This window comes from Gavia stellata, chromosome 23, assembly GCF_030936135.1.
Source record: "Gavia stellata isolate bGavSte3 chromosome 23, bGavSte3.hap2, whole genome shotgun sequence".
NCBI classification, from domain to species: Eukaryota; Metazoa; Chordata; class Aves; order Gaviiformes; family Gaviidae; genus Gavia; species Gavia stellata.
Genome location: NC_082616.1, coordinates 3,733,898 through 3,752,015, shown reverse-complemented (window position 1 = coordinate 3,752,015; position 18,118 = coordinate 3,733,898).

Here is an 18,118-nt window from a genome sequence, read left to right as displayed (position 1 = left end):
ATGTCTCCTACCACTTCTTAGTGACCTCTTAGCAGCTGGGTACTGTAAAGTGGTCTGCTTTCATACTCCTGCATGTTAACAAGCATAATCTGAAATACTGTCATCAATAATTAAAATTAAGTGACATCTGTCATATTCACTGAGTGCTATGAATTTTGCAGTGCCTTCTTTGATTTCTTCCTTTCTCTGAGCTTATTGTTCACTAATCTCATTCATAAAATGTGAGTTATTTGCCACAGGTCTTTCACACATTAGTGAGGTTTTACTCATACAGTAAAAGCATTTGGAAAAATAAAAGCATATTTAACGTGTATGTAGTTCTGCATGAGAGATCTTGTTACATCGATTTAAGCATATGAAAAGTTGCGTTACCAAAAGTTGGCAAAAAAAAAAAATCTGCACATACAGAAAGCTGAACAGGTTCATGATGGAAACCCCCCCCCCCCACTTTCCTAATGAATAAAAGTGGGTGTATCTCATTGCAGCTTCAGAACTTAGCTCTGAGCTGATGCTGTTTCTTAAGTTAAGAAATGTAGTGGTAGGAGTTGGTGATGTTGAAGGGTTTCTCTGTGGAGCTGTAGCCTCAAGGAGAAGGGAGTATGAGTTCCCTTGTCATGGTATGAGCAGCTGCATCAATGGCTAATTGTGGTGAGGCTGCGTTCCAGGGACTCGCAGCAAACTCCTAGTGCTGCAGTTGTGAGTCCTACTTTCAAATCAAGAGGGATAAATAATGGAGGAGATTGAATGAATAATGAAGTTAGTTTAGTTTTTAATAGTACTATAAACTGCCCGAGAACTTTTCACTGTATTTTATGAGACAAGGATCTGAAATGAAATGAAATAAATGTGGAAGATCTGAGAAGTTTCCTCAGAATTTCTCATTGGTGTAATGAGAGCATTGAAAATAAGAGTGAAAAAAGGCTCCTTTTTAAAGTCCTTTGAGCACAGAGCTTTAAAGTGAGCATTTTTATCTTGAAAGAGTATGTATCATTAGTGAGGTTTTCCAAAATATCTAACATCACATCAATGTAACTAACAAAGAGAAGTGACTTTATGTTATGGTTCATCTTTCATTCTTGTTAGGGCTGGAAAAAAGGGGAAATCAATAATAGTGATTTCAATGAAAACATCAAGATTTGTGAGAGGACGGAAGTTATTATAAATAATGAAATTAATTTGACAAATATTGCCTTTTCCCAGAATGTTTTTAAATGCTCTGTGACATTTTCAAAGTGGGGTTTTTTGTTCCCAAACTACATTTTCATTTCAAAATTGATTTCTTTTCAGGCACTGAAAAAGAAGTAAACAAAACACATGCACGTGGTCATAATTTGTCTCCAATGAAAATGTGTGTGTGTGTGCATTTTGATCACCTGAGACCCGGTGAAAAGACAAATTCTCTAAGCCGTATGTTCCTTGGATAATTTGTTTTAAAAAATGGTGTGTGTACAAACTCTGCAACTCAATACAATTATATGGTACTTTAAACTGTTTTCTCCTAGGGAAAGAACAGTTAAATAGAGTGTATGTAGCTGGGTAGCCACCTGTACTGTGTACCTTATGAAATATGATGAACAGGTCACAGTCTCTCTGCTTCTGCAGTTAGACTTCTAGCAAGACAGGTATCAAGAAAAGCCGTAGGATTTCTAAACCTGTGAGAACCTGAGTCTTTGGTTGTGTACAAAAGCAAAACAGAAAAGCAAATATTAACAAAAGCAAAATACGTCTGAGGTTATAGCATTACTGCATTCAGTCTACAGTTCTGCAGAAGTCCTCAGGAAGTTTCGGGTCCCGAGAACAAGAGTCTCTGGCCATGCTTCCTTGCATGGTGCAGACTGCCCTCAGCCTTGTCGTGTATTTCTGCGGAGCGTGGCTCAGCGATGCTCAGAGCTGTGCAAAGGGGCACCGAGGGAGGTAACTTAGGTGCCCGGTATCTGCTAGCCAGCTTTGCCCTTTCAGAGCCAGCTTGGATGTTTGTGTGCAGCGCTGCCTCGTGCCGCCTAGGCATACCCTGCTATGTCTGACTTCACATCTGTCAAAAGGAGATAATAGAACTTGCTGCAGCATGGGTTGTCCTGGGGATAACCACGGAGCCGTTGGATATGGCAGTGAGGGGAACTATATAAACAGAGGAGTGAATTTAGATGCTTAATGTAAGATGCATTTGTAAATACAACCCTGTGGACCCAAACAAAAATAAACTAGGACATAGGTATAAAACTTAACTATGAAAGTAGAATATTCTAGCCACAGTTTTCCACCTTCCCCCCTGCCCCGAAATCCTACTCATCCATGTATTCTCTTAAAAAGCCTTGGAGTGTTTACTAAAATAAAGCACTACATGATAGCAGATAGTTTATACAAGTTAACTGCAAGAGATATGTGTTTTCTTGCCTTCTTTGGGACCTCAGGAAAAACTGAGAAGGTATCTGAAATGCTAACTTAATGGACAATAATTTTTTCCATCCATAGGGGAACACAGGCATCATGTGTGTATTTTTGCTTTTATTAATAGCATTTTGATAGCACAGTTATAAAGCTTGTCCTTGGCTTGCCTTGAGATATCATACTGACTTCACTTATTACAGAATGTTACTTTAATTTTCCAAGGTGAAATGTTCGCAGAGCAGAAACTGGTGAGGAAAATATGGCCAAAACAGTTACACATACCTTTATTTTTAAAGCGCTGTCCAGAAGGGTTTGCAGCAATTTTTGCTGATGCATAAATTGACCTAGACAGCAAATGATACATGACCTTAAAAATATCTGAAGTAGCCTTGCTTGAGAATTTTTAGTAGAGAGTTATTAAATGTCAGAGTAATTTACACAAGCATAGCCTAGTTTATGCTTTTGCATTCTCTTTCCCTTTTTCTCTCCACTGTGCCATCTGAGAACCATAGAAGCTTTAAAAATATTTTACATATATCTCTTTTTTTTCTTATCATAGACATTCATCTTATTTTATTTATCACACTCAGAAAATCTCATCAAATGTGAGACTATAATGTAGCTCACAAAGGCCTGATCCAGCAGAGCACTTAAGTACCTGCATAACTTCATCATGATGACATTTTCCATTGCTCATTAACTGGCATTTAAAGGAAATTTTCCATTGCTTGGTGTCTGGGCATTTAGACGAAATTGTCCGCCAAAATGGGTGAGCCATTTAGAAGAATTAGGTCAGGCGATGAACAGGCTGCAAGTCGTGGAGGTCTGTAGGGAGCCCTGGAGGTTCAGGCCCCTTGCAGAAAGCTGGAGATAGCCACCGGGAGGGCCTTCTATTAGGTATTTATTATAATGTAGGCTTAATGCCACAGCTGTTCTCCAGTGCTCCGGGTGAACTGCATTGAGGAGATGAATCATGGTTGTGCAAGACTGCGGAGACTGCTGTTTGTAGAACTTCTGCCTTAAATCTTAGCTGGGCCCGTTAGCTTCAGCGCACTGTTGCCTGGAGGCAGCTCAACAGCTTCTTCTTCTCAACAGGTACAACCGCGTGGGCATCTCTGCATTGTGCTGGCTCACACAGGGTAGGCTTGCACTGAGGAATGACCAGGAGGAGTCTTGAGGCAGCCATCCCCATCCACTCACTTGCTGCATCTGGCCCTGCTGCCAAGGAGCTTTCAGAGCTTTTCACTGTTTTTCGCTCATGTCCCTGCTATCATTGTTTGCTGTACTAAGAAGGACATGCATCTTGGGTGATCCTCCCAGCTGAGATGCAGCCTCTGCTACCTTATTGTTTATACATGAAGGGAAGACATAAATAAGGGCAGGATCAAAAACTGTTCATAGAAATTACAGCAGCAAGGTTTTCTTTTCTTTTCTTTTCCTTTTTTTTTTAATCTGTTGATCCTGCTGTATTGCAGCTCCAGGCTATCAAGGAGTGAGAAATAGCTTTTCTGTTCTGCTCGCTTAGTTTCTGGAATTTTTTTTATCAAAACAAGTTGCAGGGTTCTTTAAAGAACAGGAAAGAATAGGTTTCCGGCTTGTTTGGAAAGCCTGACAAATATTAATCTACTGTATATCCTGTAGATGATTTCTTTCATCAGTGACAAAAACTGACCTGTATTTGAGATCTAGACTTGCTAAAACTCTCACATGCTACAGTGTAAATCAGTGAAGTATTGTGTTAGCTACCAAACACAAAGCAGTGGATGGCCAGAGAAGACAGGTTTTTGATCAAGCGTTCTGGAGAAGAAAATAGGCATTGCTTATTTATTTAAAGTAGGCTTAGCTTTTGATTGATACATCTGTTCCAGGAGAATGTTTAGCCTGCAGTCCTAAATAGCTTAGTGAAGAACCAGTGATCAAACTAGTATGAAATTCTCCAAGTGCAGTCATTCTCCATTTTTCTCCAACATACTCAGCGATTTCTGGATAGACTATTTTTATGTCAAGTGCTTGCAGTTGAAAAAACAGTTTCTGTTACTAAAGTGCCTTTTTTTGAGGCTTTTGTTTTATAAATTCTATACATTATCCTTTGAGCCTGTATCCCATTAACTATAAGCCACAGTTTGCGTGGAAATGCATAACAATGAAGCCTCTCTGTTCCATGTGTGTATGTGACTCTCATTATGCAGCATATACTGCTGCTGGTTTTAATGTTGGGGTGATGGGAAGTTACTCTCTCCTAACAGCAGTTTTGTCATCTCTGCGCAATGGTTTGAAGTCTCTGACTGGTACCTGATGCCCGCATTACAGGACCGCTGTCCCGTGTGACCTAACTCCCATTACTGGTTCTTTCAGTGACAGGATCAAGCTTGGAGTGGATATGGAGGTTTGGCCCCAAGTCGTGGAGCCCTAGTTTCAGGAATGAAGCAAGAGAAAAACTATGTTTCCGATGCCTCACTTGTTTTCTGGTGGCACTGTTTCTTTCCCCAGAACGGTTGGTTCTGGCAGCTTCCTCAAACAGGGCTGAGTTCTGGGCTCAGGGTCCCTTTCAGCTTTATACGCCATGGCCTGATGGTCCTAATTCATAGAGTGAGCAAACAAGTGCCCAGATAAGAATTAGACACCCTTTTGATTATTAATTTTTTCATTTATTTTCAGATGGCTTTTCCTTTTGTCGCATTGTTCACACATAATGCGTCTGACTCTTCCTATGTCACACTACATCTTCGCAGTAATTTTCTGCGCTGTTCTGTCCCTCTGGATTTTACAGCAGTGGATCAGAAAGGAAGTGCAAGCCCTAGCAGAAATAATAAATCCACTGCAGGTCTTGAAGGTACTAATTTCTGCAAAACAAAATACTGCCTCAATTCTGTTATGGGCTAGAAGGGGTGATCAAAGTGAAATACATTCATTGTGGAATTGGTTTGCAAAGCCTGCTTCTAAACCATTACACACTCTTTCTAGATTTCTTTTTTTCCCCACAAGAAGTAAATAATGCAGTCGTGTCCAGCCTGGCCTGTAGCACTGAGTCCCTTGCAGCTCTCAGGAGGTTCGAGGATTGCTCCCAAACCAGGCCTGTGTCATGAGATGGGCAGGGAAGCTGTGTTGGCCTGGCAAAGGGGTCACTGGGTAATATGAATCTGGGTAACAGATAGGAGATCTGCGAGGGGCTGCAAAATGCAGTACTTGTGGGTTGCGCTGGGAACCGTCCACATAGTTGCTGCGCTGGAGTGCTGGGAGTCATGGTTGTCTCCCAGCTGCCCAATCACTTGGAGCACTCGAAAGTCTGTGACTCCAGCCGGAAGGTCGGGGTGGTTGGTCATCGCTGGAGTAATCTGACATTTGAAAAAATATTTTAGGAACTGTCCTATAATTACAGATATTTCTAATCTATGCAATCTATCTAATTAGGTTCAACCATGCCCAATTCCTTGTCTGATTGCCTGAGCCTTTCCGCTTAACCAGTCAGGTTTATTCAATAAGGTGTCCTATAATGTTATTTCCTTCCTTGAGAGTATATGTTATCATCCCTGACACAGACTTAAGAATCCCTCCACTTTTTTCTTATTTTAACATCCTCTGTCTCCACAGTAAAGACCCGTGCTTTAGTTAGGAATCACCTAGCTGAGGAGAAACCTAGGTGAGACTTTGGGTCTCATTAGTTTTATTTTTAAGTACCTAGAAGATTCTTAAGAGACACAGCAAGTATAGAGTAGGTACAATATAGGTAGAATCCCCATAAATTTAGTACAAGTTAGTTTAATTGTGGATTCAAATAGTTAACAAGGTTAGAAATAATAAGAAATGAATACAGTTGCACAGGCAGTTGACTCACTATTATTGTCATTTCCTTTTGGCTTTGGTCATGGGGATAACAAGGTAAGAAATAACTGTTTGTTTCCTTTTATTGATTGGTTTGATATTTGAAATAAAGATGATCTTTTTGTGTCTGAACAAGTCTTTTGTAAGTTAATATTATGTTAATTAGAATGGATGTCTTCCTGAGACTTATTTTCTCGTTCATTTGATCTAATTAGCTGATTAATTTTTAATTGCCTACTGAGAGATCTTTACCATATTGTGATTTGTGTTTTACCTTTACATTTGGAAAACAATGGTACGCCTAAAATGACTCTATTGTATTGAGGTATTTCTGCAAGGGATAATTGCAAATTATGATTTCTTCCTGCTTCCTAATTTTGGTGCAATCTACTTTGAGTTAGTGCTCATTAATCAAAAAGGTTTGCATAGTGTGGAGTAGTAAGAAGGTGTTTCAGTTAGGCAAGCTTCACAGTAGAGGGTCTGTGATTTGGTGATCAAATGGAAATGAAATCTCTTGGCTGTGTATGAATACTGAAGTGAACGCTTCCCAACTTACAACATTTATTCTTTTTCTCCATAATAATGTTCTGAGATTCTCAGAATGAATGTATTAATAAGCTTAGAAATAGAAGTATAAAGTTCTAACAAGGCCAATTGTTGATTAAAACATATTTTCTGGTGGTGGAAAATAAATCACAGTTCTTGGCAAGTTTTTTCAAGTTATTCCCCGAGTGTTTAAAATTTGCACCTCATTTTTAGACTGAATTAGTCTTGCTGTAACTTCTAGCCCTTGGATCTTGTTCTGCCTTTGCCTGCTAGATTGAAGAGCCCTCTATTATCAAATTTTTGTTCCCTGTGGTAAGCACTTGTAGACTGCGATCAAATCATTCTTTAACTTTCTCTTTGTTAAGTTAATTGATTGAGCGCCTTGAGTCTCTTGCAGTAAGACATGTTTCCTAATACCGTAATTGTTCCCCTGTCTTCCTCATAGTCCATGCATTTTTCATAGTCTTTCTTAAAACAACACCATGAACCCAGTGAAACTACTAGTTGTTTCACTGATGCCAAATAAGATAACATAACCTCCCTACTCGTACTTGTTATTGTTTGTACATCTGGTGAGCATAGTAGCTTTTTGTTACTGCGCTACTCTAGAAATCGGGTTACTCGTCATGGCCTCTGTTCCCAAATCCTTGCCTTCTTTTTAGGATCTCTTTTTCCCAGAGTAGAGTCCTCCCTCATTAAGTCTGTCTCATTATACTCATTCCTTGATCCATGGCCTTCCTGTTGACTATGCTGAAGTATATAATGTCTGGTTACACTCACCTAACCCAACTGTCATCTTCATTATTTTCCATTTTCTAGTCATCTTCCAATATTGTGAAAAGGGTATTTTTTTAACAAAAATGAAAGCTAGTCTAGGAGGCAATAACCAATTCCAATACCAGTGCCTTGTTCCCCAATCATGTAATGATGGCTTAGATGTATCTGCTACATAGTTTTTAAGTAGTTTAAGATGCCATTCTGATTCATCACATCTAATTCTAGCCATCCAAAAATTAGCTTCTAATGGTTGGTAGTTTTCTAAGCTCTTAATAGACAATGGAGAGAGATGGAGACCTTCACAGAAAGATGTAGTGGACTTACCCAAAAAGTCATAAATCACTTTTTGACAGTAGCTTTTTCTTTTCATTGGCTATAATGGGAATATAGAGAAGTTAAGACAAGATGCCAAACTTTTAGACAGCTATAATTACTGTGGATGAATCCCATCTCTTAGGCTTTTTAGCTTTTTGGTCAAACTATGGTGTGGTACAAAGCCAGTTCTCTTACAGGCATCCATCAAGATGGTTGTCTTTAGCAGTCCCATTTGTAATCACATCAGAAAAAGATATCAAGTTAGCTTGACAAGATCTGTTTTCCAGAAACCCATGTGGATCAGCTTTAATTAGATTATCCCTCTTAGTTCTTTATCAAGTTAGTTATCACTTATATGCCTCTTTTGCTTTTCTATCAGATCTTTTTATCAAATTCCTACTTTTTCCACTTTAGTATTGACACACATCCAAATTGTGAAAAATCTGAGGCTTTGATGTCTTAGATTTTTTCGTTTGTTTCCACCCCATCTGTATCAGGTAGACTTTTCTCTCAGGTGCTCCTGCACTCCTTGATCAGTCAGCGGTAGGTCTCAGAATGACTTATAGCCATGTCTTTTAAGAAGATCTTCAGAAGTCTTTACCATGCAGCCTGCCCATATGGTTAAGTCCTGAAATCTTCACAGTGGAGAGTCAGGTAGTGGGGTTTTTTTGTTTGGGTTTTTTTTTAGGACTTAAAGTGAAAAGCTTCATAAATATATTAGACTGTGTGTTTGTGTTTCCAAACTTGCATGTTTTAAAAGATTTTTTTAATATATTAGACTGTGTGTTTGTCTTTCCAAACTTGCATGTTTTAAAAGATTTTTTTAATATCTGAGGAAAAGTTACCACATTTTTGGTTCTTCTTCCTCATTCCTTTTTCTCTGTAAAAGAGAGACATCGAGAAGTAAACAGAGAGACCATAGTGTCCCGTTGCCCTCTGACTGCAGAGAGGCTTACAATGCTGTACGGAAAGCTATGAACTTGTACTGCCTATGTGGTAAGAGATGAAAACCAACTTTTTTTTTTGATGTAACATTTTTGCGTGAGGAGAATGCTCTGGAATAAGGATTTCTGCCTCCAATTTACAAGGATGCTTGCAGAACAAAAGTCATAGGGGAAAATGTACACAATGGTGTTTTCCTGAACAAGGAGACTCCCCAAAAGCTTGAATCTCTACCTGACAGACAAGAGATATTCTTGCAAGAGAGTTCAAGTCAACATTTAACTTGAAAACTATTGGCAGCATTTTAAGTATCAATAGGCTAAGCTTAGTGGTACCAAAGTGGTGAACTGTAAAGGCAAGTCATTGGCGTCCAGCTTGATCCTTCTGCTAGATTGTGAGTAGCACCCCGAAGGAGAGAAGGTCTCATATTTCATTCCAGCCACCCCTGTTCATCTGTTGGAGGGATGTGTTGCCATTGTAGAAGTGGATACTTCCACAAGATGCGTAAGAATTTCCTGTACCTAACCAATGGTGCACTGCAATGTCACCAATTACAGGAATCATTTATTTTCTGTAAAGACAGATTGGAAAAATAATTCAATGACATGACCTTCTTCCTAGGTAGTCCAAGGACAGATTTTGCTGGGAAGGCAAGATAGTGTTACCTGACAATAATATTTTACACTGACTAATTCTGAGTGTCCTAATAAATATCAGGGAAGCTGTTAATGTCTGGTGTGACCACCCACTGTTGGAAGTTAGTTTGCCTCAGTTGGAGATGTGTGGAATTTTCTTTCTTCTCTTGTCATACTCTTACCACTTCCTTCATGTTTTGCTATTCTCTGCTATTTCTGCCTCTGCATCAGAAGTAAAGGTAATAGTTTTGCAGTGGCGAGACCACCAGATGGGCCAACTGGAGAGTTTCAGTTCATTAAGAGACTGGGAATGTCAGGTTTTTTAAGGTCTTACTTTGCTAGACTAGTGTCATATGGGACATTTTGAGAGAATATTTTCCAAAATGCAGTTTTACAGTCCAGAACTAATATCTTGTAACACAGCGAGTGCTTCACAGGCACACTGCAGAGTTACCATTCCAACATCTCTTACATCAGCCTAACAGAATATTTGCACTGAAGCCATTTCAGATCGTTGGGACAGATCATGCTTACGCTCATTATAGGACTTACCTAACCAGCAATGAGTTGCATCTCAATGTGATGGTATTTATGTGATTACTTCCTGGGAGGTGTTCATCCAAGTGTAAATTACTCTGCCTCAGAACAGATTTTAGCTGGTGCCGACAGCTTGGATGACTGGCACATTGTCATTTTCATAACACACCTGAAAGGAAAGTGCCAAAAGAACGTAAGTGGCATTGGTGCAGCGAAAAATTTCTGGTAAAAATTTGTCTCAAGGCCTATCGGTAGAAATAGGTTGGCTTCAGTTAATATCTGGGATAAAACAGGATTAAAACCTATGATTTTTCTTTTACACTGGTTCTGGGGGGGGTCTCTATTCATGTGAAAGCAGTGCATGGCGATACTGCCATGGTAACACAAAATGGTGTGGTTTACGCTCTTTCTAGTGCATACTTGTCCTCTTTTCAGATGACCCTGAACTATCTTTCCCCAGCTGTGCTGGTGTCATGAAGACAGCTTATTTTCTGTCCTAACCATTCTGTCATGGGACGAAACTTCTGTGCTGTTGTGGATATTTTGCCCTGGTTTCCCCAAGAATACAAGGGATATGCAGTCATTCCATGTGCCAGCTAGTCAGTTGTGTTCCTCTCCTTCTGTTGTCCAGTTACAACAAAATTTGATGAAAGAAAGTCTTTCCGAAATTAAATTCCTACTAGTATTATGAAAAGTGGTGGTTAAGAAGAGCAGACAGACCCAATTTATCACCCCCATTCCTCTGGACAAGAGAATCGCCGCACTACATATGCTCCAGAGTTCACACATTACTAAACACATCTCACATGCACTTTATTAGATAGAGCATAATCCAGCCATGGGATGCAAAATCAAAGCGAACCGCACTTTGTAAGTTTACAGCTCAGGAAATGGAGAGAAGCTGCTTTCCTTCTGCTCACTAGAACAGAAATCCTTTTGAAAAGAAGGTTCGTTCCAACCTCTGTTTTGGAAGTGTGCTGCATGTGATTTCATCCCATTAGTTGTGATGGTCACCATTCAGTCCTCTAAGTGATGACGTGATGTACTGGGGGAAAGGGTTGTTTCCAGTGTTATCAGGATAAATCTTCCTATGAACACTTGACCAAGAACACACATGTTTTGCAATTATGTCTGTTTAAAGAAACCAGCCATTTCCCCACAGTACTGTAGAATCTCTTTTTCTGGCAAGAGATGTGAAGAATTTGCAATTTCTGTATATTATAATAGGTTTTAATGCAGAACTGGTTCACGTCCAGGTTTGTAAAACAGAAGGCGTGTAGCCCACAGTTTTGTTTGTTTCATTTATTTAGCATGGCATGGCTAGGTCCTGGAACTAGCTTATATGAGGTCATTACCCTATTGATTAAATAGTGTGATGAAAAGGGCATGATAATACACTGCTGGGAGATTATTGCCAGACACTTTGCAAACAAAGCTGCTGAAAGGAGAGCAGTTGTGAGACCTTCAGTGTGGTGGGTAATTAGCAAGCAAGTAGGAATTAAAATAAAGGATACATGGCGTGATATAGTGATTGTGCGCAGATAAGTAATGTTTTGAATACTCGCTTTTGGTAACTCTAATGAGAATACATCTTAGTACAGGAAATGTCTGCTGGGACTACACTATCCAGAATCCTTAAACAAGCTGTGCAGTATGTTGTCCCTGACAGTGAAAAGACAGCATGGAAGCAGTGCTGCAGATTTGCCTCTTTTTCTTCAAACCTTTATCTCTGGGTCTTCCTTTTCTCCCCAAAATCTCATACTGGTATAATGACCCTTAGAGAAAAACAGTAAATCTGTGCTGTTTCTTTGGGATGGAGCACCATTTCTTTAAAAAACCCCAAACAATCTTTTTGGGACCAACAACTGGATCTGAACAAACCACCTTTTGAGTGGGAGGCATCAGCTCCTACAACCTGGGATGTACGGGGAGTAGCAAACATGTGATTCTTGCATTCAGACTAGCCTCCCCTCCTCCCCCTTGAGAAGCACAAATACTTACATGCTCCTGAAATAAATCAGGGCATCTGATTTATTCTGTGGCATATGTTTCACCTCAGCAGCCCTTTCAGGCCTGCAAAAACCAACAGATTAGAGGCCTTCCAGGCAACACGTCAGTTGCCTAAAGGGGAATTAAATGAAAATTTTCAGAATGTGGCACGGGCCAGCTGTAGAGTGATAGATGGGTAGACATTGAAAGACGTCTTGCTGGCCATGCGTTATTTCTTTGCCCAGTTTCAAGCTCCTTTCAGTCACGAAATCCATGACAAGATGCTGAAAATTTCATGAATTTTATTGTTAGTACAATTTTTCAGGCCCCTTGCCCACCGTCTTACAGACAAGAGAGGGAGAGCTCCTGTCTTAGTGTCTTCTTTCAGAAATCTCAAGCTGCATGTTGAATAGACAAAGTTAAACAGCCACAACAGCAGTAACAATGGGAGGGAAGAGGGAACCAGGGAAAGAAAAATAGGAGGGAAGGGAAAAGAGAGGAAAAGAGAAAAACAGTGCTGTTGTGGGGGAAAGCATCTACTCAAGGCAGAAGGGGGAAGCAGCTATGGTGAGGGCAAGGTAAACGGGGAATACTCTGTCCGGCTCTATTAACCTTCATTTTAGTTCCTCTTTTCCATTTTTCAGCTTAAGTAAGCAAGCATATAGCCATGTTTATATAATAGCTGGAGTAATGAAGATGGAATATACCAATTTGGGGCTAATTCTTGCCCTCAGGAGAGCAGAGGGACTGCAGCTGTGGCCAGCCCCTACCGAAAAGGAGTGGTGAGGAGAACAGCTCCTTGTATCCAACTTCCCATTACATCCTCACCAGGGACCACCATAGTCTAGCCCTTAAAATAAATAGATGAGGTTAATTTTTCCAGCAGTAGAGTTGGTTTAGCAGACTTCAGCACTGGTTCAGTTGTGCTCCCACTCAAGCTAATGAAGTGATTTCCTTGAGAACAGTTGGACCCGCTGCAAACTTTTCGAAAAGCCCATTTATAGCCATTTTCAGTCATGGGGTTTTGAGTCTTGGGACCATCTTTTGTTCTCTTCCTACTTGATATCTTCACTTTCCAGATCTTAACAGGCAGGGTTTTCCTCAACCTTTATCACAATGCCGTTATGTACTCATGGCCATAATGTCCTTTGATTAGAGAGCATGGGAGAAGCGTGCACCGTGGCACATTTGACCACATCCTCTGAAACTGAGGTTGTGGCTGAGCTAATTATTTTCACGGCTGGAAGAGAGCAGGCAATGCTGCCTGAAGAGTGGGAAGATACATACATGTGTGAGAGTGTGTTTGTGTAGCTATACCATCTGGGAAGAGCAGAACCAGATATGCTTCCCCTCGGCATTCTTCACGTGCAAATCCTCGGAAAAGATGTAACTGGAGAAGTTTCGTTTCTCTGCCTGAAGTCCTGCATTTGCCTGAGGTTTGGCGTGCTGGGGACTGCATCTCGCTGCAGAAACCCTGCCCTCTTGAATTTCTGTTCTGCCATTCCCCAGCTGACACCCTTTGCTTCTGTGGGCAGGGGGGAAGTTGCCCTTCCTCCACATTGCTTGTTTTTGTTATACTAGCAGTATGAGGTACCCTTTATTTATAATCTGAACGTTAGGGATGTTGGGCCAATCTGGTGCTTCCAGCTGGCTGAACACTTCCTAGCGCTTTGGATGCCAGATATAACATAATTTATTGTGGAAAACAGTAGGGGTAATACACTTCTCGCTATCAAAGGTTAATGTAGAATATCAGCAGCTCTTCAGCAAGGATACACGTATCATTGGATGGTCTGTGATTATGTGTCTCTTACTAAAATAGAAAAACAAACTGCTTTCCTTTTTAAAGCTGCTGTTCACCCCCTTCTCTTTTCCCTCCTTCCCCTCGATTATTTTAACTCCTTCATTGCATTATGCAGTTTTCACACATCTCCTCAGGGAGAAAAAGCAATTGTAATTTGTTGCTTTGGCATGAAACTGAGCAAACTAAGGGGGATTTTTTTTTTTGCTTTGTTTTAACTAAAACATTCATTCCTGTGCCAAGACAGAGCGAAACTGCTGACTTGGCCAAGGCTGTAAATGGAGCTGGTCCTTTTACCTCTAGAAAATATTAAAGCATCCTTCTGCCACTGAGCTGGCACCCGTTGCTGGATCAAGTGCTAGTATTAACGGGAAATCAGGAGAGTACATTATCACTCCAGTGCTGTCATTACCAGAGGGTTTCACTGAACTATAGCGTTCAGGAAAGTGAGACTGCAAAGACCAGAGAAAAATGGCACACTTAGAGCAGGGGAAAGAAAGCTTCAGACAAGAACTTGAAGAGTTTGTGAAGGTACCCAGCATAGGAGGCAAGTGGCTGCTTTGTTAAAAAGGGATATGATAGGTAAAGTCTCCCATTATTCTTCAAATACAAATTTAGAAAGAAACTGGTGTAGACTTTTCTAATGGGCTTGTCTAATCAATTCTAGAAGATCTGAAACCTGTCAAGGCAAGATTGTGTCTGCCTGAAATCTAATGACATACATTCTGCTCCAAGGAAAACCCCAAAGACGTTTTTATTACTATATTTATTTTGTTTTTTTTTTTGCTTCCCAATAGAGTAAGCTCCCTCTCAGGCATTCTTCTGTTAAAGAGAGAGTTTTTTAATCATCAGAAATACACAGTAAACTGCACTGATAGTTCAGTTAAAGAATATAATGGAAATGGATAGAATAATCAGTTGGTAAAGGCTGTGGTTATATAAGATGTTAACTTACCGCTTACCCTGGGTGTTGCCAGGTCAGCAGGTGGGGAAGTTGCCTTGTTCCTGTAAAGCCATGCTGAATTCACCGACTCTTTTGGCATCAGAGCCGTAGGGAAGGTTTAGGTGAACATTTTGTTATAGTTCACAGTCTGGGCTGCATCTGACTTCCATTTTATGGGATAAAAAAATGACAAATACTACGTAAATACAGTTCGTTTTGCTTCTCCTTTTCAAAGTTCTTTAGAGACTTGAAATAATCTTCCCGACACCCATGCAAGGGAAGCATAGCTATCGAGTTTTACAGATGTGGAAACTGAGGCACAGAGGGGTTAAATATTGACATTTGAAAAGATGGGTGCCTAAAATGAGGCAACTCGAGCCCATGGTGCAAACAGCGGAAATCCTGGGCTCCTGATTTCACCAGAAAGCAAGGAAGCTCAGAATATCCATGGGGCAGGCCCTGAATTGACATGCTGAAATCTGAGGGCTGCAGAGCAAGCGTGTCCCAAGTACAGTTCCCCAGCTTGTGGTCAGACCACTAGACCAGAGCGCTCTGGAATGATTGCCAGGACCTGCATGTTGTTTCTAGCCCTGTTTAGGATTTGGGAATCTCACATTTTTACTGATTTTTTGCTCCCAATTTACCTGCTCTTAGTCAGGTCCCTTAACTCTACACCTGCTTTTTCTTTTGTGAAGGGTCTCCTTACAGGCATGATCAAGTTCATAAGAAAAGCTCTATAGGAATATATTTTTGTTTTCGTTTCCTGGGATAGGATTCCCTCCGAGAATTGCTCATCAAGCCACATATTTGCTTTGCTCAGCACTATTCTAGTGGAAATATTTCTTGTTTATTTAGTCTTCTTACACAGGGGTCTGACATTCCCTTGTTACCACAACAAAGTCGACTGAGAGCTTGGAGTGCCCAGGGAATCCAAGATTATGGTGCAGAAGTTAAAAAATGAGCACTAATCTTAACTGTCTATCTTTTGGGGCTCTGGTCAGGGCATCAGCACGTTTGATTTTTCAGCATGTCCTTAGCTGTGACGCTGTGTAGAGCTGTGGCTGTTCTGGGTGTCTGAAAGGCGGCAGCCCCTGCAGTTCACAACAAACATCCCCAACCTGGGGCTCCCTTTGAAATGGCAGTTATTGTGACTGAGCCCTTACTAGTTTGACTAACACAATTTCTGTCAATTCATAGTATCGGTAAGTTAAACAATATTGAGCTACTATTTCACAAGTCTTAGAAAATCATCTATTTCCCAAGTTACAGCAGAAAGGAGTATTCCCCTTGCCTCCCCAAGTTGTTTTCAAAGAGGTTTCACCAATCATTCAGATAATCAGACTTTAGTGCTGTGAGATTTTATCAAAGGGCAGTCTTTCCCTGGACTCAGATATGAACCTATTTTGCCAATCAGATAAAACTTCGCAAGCTTTTTCCTAGCAGCATCAGTGGTTAACTTGATCTTACTGCACTGTAAAGGATTTTGTGCTACAAATCATTTTTCATAGAATCTCTTTGTTATGTTGGGTGAACTCTGGACAGATTATTTGTAAGAACATTACCAGGAACATTAACAGCACACTGTAGTCTCCAATGAAATGAAAATGACTTAAAAAGGGTTTCTTTTAGATTAATAAAGGAGAGCATGTACAATGAAAAGGGCTGATAGGGCAATGCTTAAGTGTATTAATAGGCAGAAGAAATACCTATTAAGCAGAATAATGTCTGTATACCAGCCCCCTGTCCATTTTAAATTGTATATATTATTTTAGCTGTTGGGACTCCTTCCTTCCACCTTGTGAAAGCTGACAATTTCTACTTACAGCCTGGAGCTAAATTCTGCAGTGCCTCAAAATGGAAGATGAAACAGGCCAACAGGTTTTCTTTGTCTTTTGAAAAAAATGGAGTGTCATTTCTTCTCCCTCCCCCTCGTGTGTTCCTCCCCCCGCTACACCCCTGATAGTATTAGCAGCTTTTCCTCCAAAAAAGCACTAGATGGTGCCCCTTTTCTTTGAGTGTGACAGAGCTGGATTTCCCAAGAGAGGTGCTACTGCCCTACCGTGAAGATCATCAGGCACAGAAACTTGTAGGGTCTCCTTGTCCTTTAATATAATTAAGAGCCCGAGATAAGTCTCCTTTACTTCTTTCAAGTCTTCAAACCTGAACTAGATCCATCTTCAGGAGACCGTCTTGTTAAGGATGGAGAATGAGTCATGACTTCAAAGACTCATGAGCAGTAAAATAATTTTTAAGAAGTGATTTCAAACCAAAAAGGAGAAAAAGCAGGGTATGTATCTCCCTCCCTGTTTTCACTAGCCTAACACTGCAGCATCGAAGAACATTTGCAGTATTCTTTGCTGAAAAGAAAACCTTTCAAGTCAAGGATTTTAAATTAGATGTTAGCTGGGCAATCTGATTGATATTAATTTGTTAATTTTATTATGACCCTTGGCCTTCAGCTGACCAAGCAGCCTTTTGTAAACAGAATTGATATTGCCATTTAATATTTATCTTTTAAAATGAAGTGCCAAACAGGGAATATGGCCTAGCTTTGTATTCTGTATGTTCTGTCAACTTACACTATATCTTTATTAAAAAAAATCTCATTAGTCATGGTTAGCAGATTGTTACCTAGCCTTTGAAACTGGATTGAATAATTGGTTAAAAGGATATTACCTGTCTGCATCCGTATTTCTTTCTGCATTGGAATAACTGTTTACCTGCTATATGTCATCTTTGTATTTAGGTGGTTGATATATTCTAGTCCCTTAACAGAAGAAACAGATAAGATGGCATTGAAACAAATTCAAAATCAGCAACAAATAAAATGTCTGCTTGCTGAAAGTCGAGGCAGATATCAAACCCCTCGTTGTGAAACCCCTAAAATTTAACTGAAGAAACCCACTTCCTTTAATCTGTTTATTTATGCATTTGAAATGGCATAAAAATAAACATTCTTTGAAGTGACCCAAGATAAATTAGTCCAGGTTTGTCATTTCTTACTATTTTTGTAAATGGTCCTTAGAAAATTAGGTCTGTTGGCATCTGGGAACAAAAATTCAACTGGGAAAAGCAGCCTTAATATGAAACAGAAAGAATTATTCCCATGCTCTGGCTGCCCTGTCATATGTCATGACATGTGGCAGGTTGACTGCTCATTAATTCTATTTATATCAGTATGATAATACACCCCACTGAGTACACATGTGTTAAAATATTCATAAATTATGTTTAGTGCAAGCAGATATACATTACATGCCAAAAGAAGACTATTATTTAAAGACAAAACTGGTAAACAGTCAAACACGGAAAAGTCTTTTTAATGTTGGTCCAGTACATTGCCTATCATCAAACTCACATTTAATTGCCTTTACTTGCAGACTCTGTCTCCAGCAATGCAATGTCCAATGCACCTTTATATTT